Here is a 5,676-nt window from a genome sequence, read left to right as displayed (position 1 = left end):
TGGTTTTCTGCACATCTTGTAGTGAACTTGATACTCAGCCTTATAAGAGCTGAACCATCCTCCAGTGTGTATGCAAGGCAGCTAGAGTAATCAAGAACCAAGTAACTAATCAGGGGTGGCTGGCCTAATTAGGAGATTGGAAAGCAGCAACATTCCTGGAGAATTGGGTTTTGTGTAACTGAATATAAAGTTTTTATTTCAGACATTTTGCTTGAAGGGGAGTGATTATCAAATCTCACCTCTCCCATTTTAAAATAAAATGTCCCAAATATCTGTCTCACCTTGGTCTTAGAATCTCTTTGTTCTGCTCAAAATGCAACAGTTGACAGGTTAATGTTCAATTCATTCTCACAGGCCAAGTTCATTCAGTATTCCTTGCTATAGGAGTTCTGAATGAAGAATCATACCCTGGATTTTGCTGAATGAAAGAGAGTTTGTACTTTAAAGTCACAATCAGCCTCCCCCTCTTTCCATCAACCCCTTTAGAGTTGGTGGCTTGTCTCTTTACCCTGTCAGTCTTCTAATACTTATCCTCTAAACATGATAGGGAAATGTCAAGCTCTCAGCAGAAGGGGATAAGTGTCTCAATTATGCATCTAAATGTACATGTTGCACAAAAGAGCTCCAGTGCTGTTTTCCCCTGCTCGACTTTGTGGGACACACTTTGGCCCTCATCACCCTGAGGACAAAAGCTGGCACACATAAATGCTGCTGTAGCTCCTGGCCTGGCCCTGGTCAGGCCATGCATTCATGCTGGAAGTGTGGAATTTCCCTGTCACATAAAACTATGTCAAGGTCAAGAGGCAGATACACTAATGAAGGAGCAAAGCTGGACCTCTCAATATCTGCTCTCTGGCTTCCAAGATGGGGAAGGCAGAGCAATTCTTCTGATAGACTACAGTGGGATGAAACATCCAGGCAAGGGAATTTTGTCCCATTCATGAATCTCCAAGCAGAGAGACAAAGCATTAATAATAAACCTGTGCTGGTAGCATCTGATCTAAGAGCAGAACTTGTTAGGAGTGTAAAGAAGTGGAGCAGAATGCTACTGTTCATCCAAGAGCAAATCCACCCATGGGAGCACATGTCCCTTGGGTGATGGTTACTGTCCAGTAGCAGAACCCTTTCTCCCCTGCTGAGAGAACTCTGATTTAGTTAAAATATCAGGCAGTGATGTATTTCCCCAATATTGAGTTTTTTCCAATCTAGGAGATAAATATTTATTGATCAGAGACAATGGCTTTAAGTAACTTTATGCTACCATCACTTGGGGGACAGTTAAAAAATTCTAATAACTCATCTCACTCCTTATTCTGAATTGGTCAAACATGATTCTCAATGTACAGTAATTTTCAGAGTTCCTCAGATGAAGACGATATAGTCAGGGCAGAGAAACAGTACTATCAGCCAACACAATCACTTAATTCTCTTCTTAGTGATTGACTTAGTCATATGGTACAGTTCAGGTCAAAGATGTGACAAGGTGTTAATTGGAAGGCTTGTAGAAAAATTTTCTTTGGGGACAAATGAAGGATTGTGCTGTTTTCTTCTTTGGGCAGTTTTTTAATGCAATGTATCTTTATTTTATTTTTTTATTGAGAAATAAATATGAATGAGACAGTTTCACAGCTGATTAATAGGACAGTTTTGATAATCAATACATTGTACATTGTTATCTTCTTAGTGGTTATCCATAGCACAAGAAGCAGACAGGATATTCTGTCCAAACATGGGCAGTGTTTTGAAAGGAGGGAACTATGAACATGTGCAAACAGCTTGTGATGCTAAAAGGAAAATCAGCCAGGGCCAGCATGAAGAGGAAGCAGAAGGGAAACATGGTCCATCCTGACACTGCTTTACTAATGGCGTAGCTAAGAGGGAAACCCCCTGATTTCTAGACTCACAAACCTAAAACTTGGTTGCACAGGTAAACACCTAAAGTTGTTTGAAAAATACTGATGCTTATGTCTTATCCAGGATCTAATTCAATTGGTGAATGATAAGGTGTGATTATTAGAACTTCCAGAATACCCCCAGTTGCTTGTACTCTGCAGCCAGATTTGAGAAGCAATGTACTAAGTTTCTTGAATGATACAACAAATTTCCTGTGGTCTATTCCAGTTCTTCTCAAAGTGGCATCCCCTTGACCAGCCACATTGGCATGACTTGGGGAAATGCATTTGAAATACAGGTTTTAGATCCACCTTTACTTGATCAGAAGAAGTGAGTGTTGGAGCAACAGTCTTTAGTTTATTAGGCCTATCAGATGTTTCTCATGTATACTCCAGTTTAAAAACCACCAGGTGAAGACATTTCTTGATTTCTGTCACTTCTACACAGAGCATCCAACTTGACACAACACATAAAAGAACAAAAAGACCATTGCAACTGATAAACTTTGGATAAGTGAGATTAAAAGGGGCACTACAGGGCCAGTCAGGTAGCTCAGCAGATTAAAAAGAGTCTGTTTAGGCAGACTCATCCCTGGTGTGCCATGCTGGACCTGCCTCAGGTGTGCACTGAGTCAGCAATTGAGACTGGACGTGGTGGCGTGCACCTGTAATTTCAGCGCTTGAAAGGCTGAAAACAGGAGGATCACTATGAGTCTGATCTGTGTAGTGAGATCCCATAGAACCTGTACTAAAATACATTAAAAAAGGGTGCACCACATAAAGACTTTCTTTTTTACATTAATTTTTATTGAGACAGAAGTAGCAATGAGACAGTTTCAAAATAGGTTAGTAGGATAGTTACAATAATTAATACATTGCACATTGTTGTCTTTGTAGTAGTTATTCATAGTATAAGATGCAGACATGATATCTTCTCTAAACACTATTAGTTCAAAACTTTCTTCTCATTGAACGAAGAGAAAGAGAAAGTAGCTGTATATCTATGCTATTTTGTATACACACACATATATATATTTTTTTTCACTAAAAAATGGTCCTTCATTTATATCCTCCTTTTTATTTACTTTTGTCAGAGATGGGTATTCCATTGCCATTCATATATTGTAAGTGCATGAATTCAGCAAATTAATCCAATATAGTCCAGTAGTCCATAATAGCAGTGGGTTTTCTGTAAGACTGGCAATGATAGAAGTTGTTAACTTGGCCAGGGAGATGGTTCAGTGGAATAAATACTTGCCTGGCAAGCACAAGGGCCTGAGTTCAATCCCCAGTTCTGCCAAAAAACAGAAAAAAAAGTTGTTGACTTGAGCCTTTTACAGCTCAGCATATTAATATGGCTTTACTTTTTATACTTCATTTATATACTTTTCTGCTGAGTGGTTAAGAACAAGATAAAGCAGGACCTATATAACAAGAAATGCAACTTTTATATCTGATAAGGTCAGTCAAATTCCCTCAGGATTGACCCTGAAATCTGTATCACAGTTTGTAGATCCTTTTTCAGGGTCAGCCATGTGGATGAGTCACGGCCATTGCTTGACCAATTTGCTTTCTGTGAAGGCCTGAGCGAATGTCTTCTCTTCATGTGTCTCTCCTTAGGCACACTCTACATCATTGGTCACTTTCCTCTGTGGCCCTACAATCTCCTTGATCAGAAAATTTGAGACAAAACTGAGTTACAGGATGTTACAGTACAAGTTCTCCAGTGTCCTGAGTCTTCACTTACTTTGAAAGGATAGGGTCAAAATGTTGGCTTTTCTTGCAGCCCTTCCTTTTCTCTAATTTTTGGTCTATGAACTTAGGTTGTTAACCATCCAGAGGCAGTTGAGCTTACCTCACTATCTGAATATAAAACATCTTAGGCATAACATGGAACAGGTATTTTCCATCAAGTATTGATATGTTAAACTTTAAGTCTCTACAGAATATGAAAAAAAAATTTAAAAAATTAAAAGTATTTTAAAAATAAGAATAAACAGTTACCTATTTTTACATAGAAATTTAGAAATTTAATCATATACAGCACTGCAGCAGGACAGTTCTATGATATTTTTTCTTGTCCCTTGTTTTTGTTATTTCCCCACCCCTTTTTAAACAAACACTTACTTGAGAGACAGTATGGAAGTAATTGGTATGTTATGACAAATAGTACATACAAAGAAGACCAGAATGACAGGCATTCCAAGCATGACCCTACAATTACACATTGTTATCTTTAGCAGTTGCTTAGTCCACAGGTATCAGCATATATAGTTAGTCAAGGTGAGAATCCTGCCAATTAACTGCTAGTGTGGAAAACCTGCTGACATTTCTTGGGATCATTGCCTTACCCATCCTGTGTATATAAATGTTTCCTAGCTTTTCTCCTTACCCTCTCTTCATTGTCTAATTCTCAAGTTCTTGCTTTCCTTTTAATTGTGTTATAACTTTCTATTTTTATTTCTTCTTTTGAAATCTAATACTAGGGAGACTATATGATATTTACATATGTGGGTCTGGTTTATTTCACTTATGAGTATATCTTCAAGTGACATCCACTTAAATATAAAGGCTTTGTGTTTATCATTCTTATAGCTGAATAATACTCCATTGTATAAAAATACCATGTCTTTTTTAACCATTCCTCAGGTGACAGGCATCTTGTTTTTTTTTTTCCCAGATTTGGCTATCACAAATTGTGTTACTATAAACAATGGTACACATACAACACATGATATGACGTTTTCAGTTCTTCCAGGAAAATTCTCAGTAGGGGGATAGGTGGTTTGAATGGGACTTCTAGTCCTAATTTTTTAAGGAGTCTCCACACTGATTTCCATAATGGTTGCACCAGTCTACATTCCCACCAGCAGTGGAGAAGGGTTCCTTTTTCCACACAGCCTCTCCAACATCTGTTGCTGGGTGATTTCTTTATGATAGCCATTCATTCTGGAGTGAGGAGATATCTCAGTGTTGTTTCAACTTGTATTTCACAGACTGCTAGTGATGTGGAGCATTTTTCATATATTAATTCACTTCTTTAATTTCATCCTCTAAGAAGTGTGTGTTCATCTCAGATTCCCATTTCTGGATTGGGTCTTTAAATTTTGAGCCCTAATGTTTTTTAGTTTTTTATAAATTCTAGAGAGCAGACCTTTGTCTGAGTGGTTATAAGTTAAGATTTTTTTGAAATTTGTGGGTTGTCTTTTCACTTTGTTGTTAATTTCTTTTGACGTACAAAAACTTCTCAATAAGAGGAGGTCCAAGTTGTGAATTCTTTCCAGTATTACCCATGTGAATTGATTTTTATTCACGAACTTTTTGCCTACCCCTATGTCTTCAAGAGTTCCTCCTAATTTCTCTTTGAGGAGATTTAGTGTTTCTGTTTTAATTTTTAGATTTTTAATCCATTTTGACTTTAGCTTAGTGCATGGTGTTAGACCTGGGTCAAGTTTTAGTTTTCGACATGTAGAGAGCCAGTTTTTCCAGCACCATTTGTTAAAGAGGCTATCTTTCTTCTAGTAAGCATTTTGGGCACATTAGTCAAAGATAAGGTGGCTGAGTGTGCTCATAGAGGTTTTTGTGTCTTCTAATCTATTCCATTGATCCTCAGGTCTATTTTGTTGCCAGTACCATGCTGATTTTTTCACAGTAGCTTTGTAGTATAATTTCAAGTCAGGAATTGTAATGCCTCCTGCCTTGTCTTTGTTGGCTAGGATTGCCTTTGATATTATAGGTCTTTTCTGGTTGCACATACATTCTAGGAATGATTTCTGTAGGTCTT

This window comes from Octodon degus, unplaced genomic scaffold, assembly GCF_000260255.1.
Source record: "Octodon degus isolate 3935 unplaced genomic scaffold, OctDeg1.0 scaffold00002, whole genome shotgun sequence".
In the NCBI taxonomy this organism is placed as follows: Eukaryota; Metazoa; Chordata; class Mammalia; order Rodentia; family Octodontidae; genus Octodon; species Octodon degus.
Note: the sequence above shows the minus strand (reverse complement) of the source record.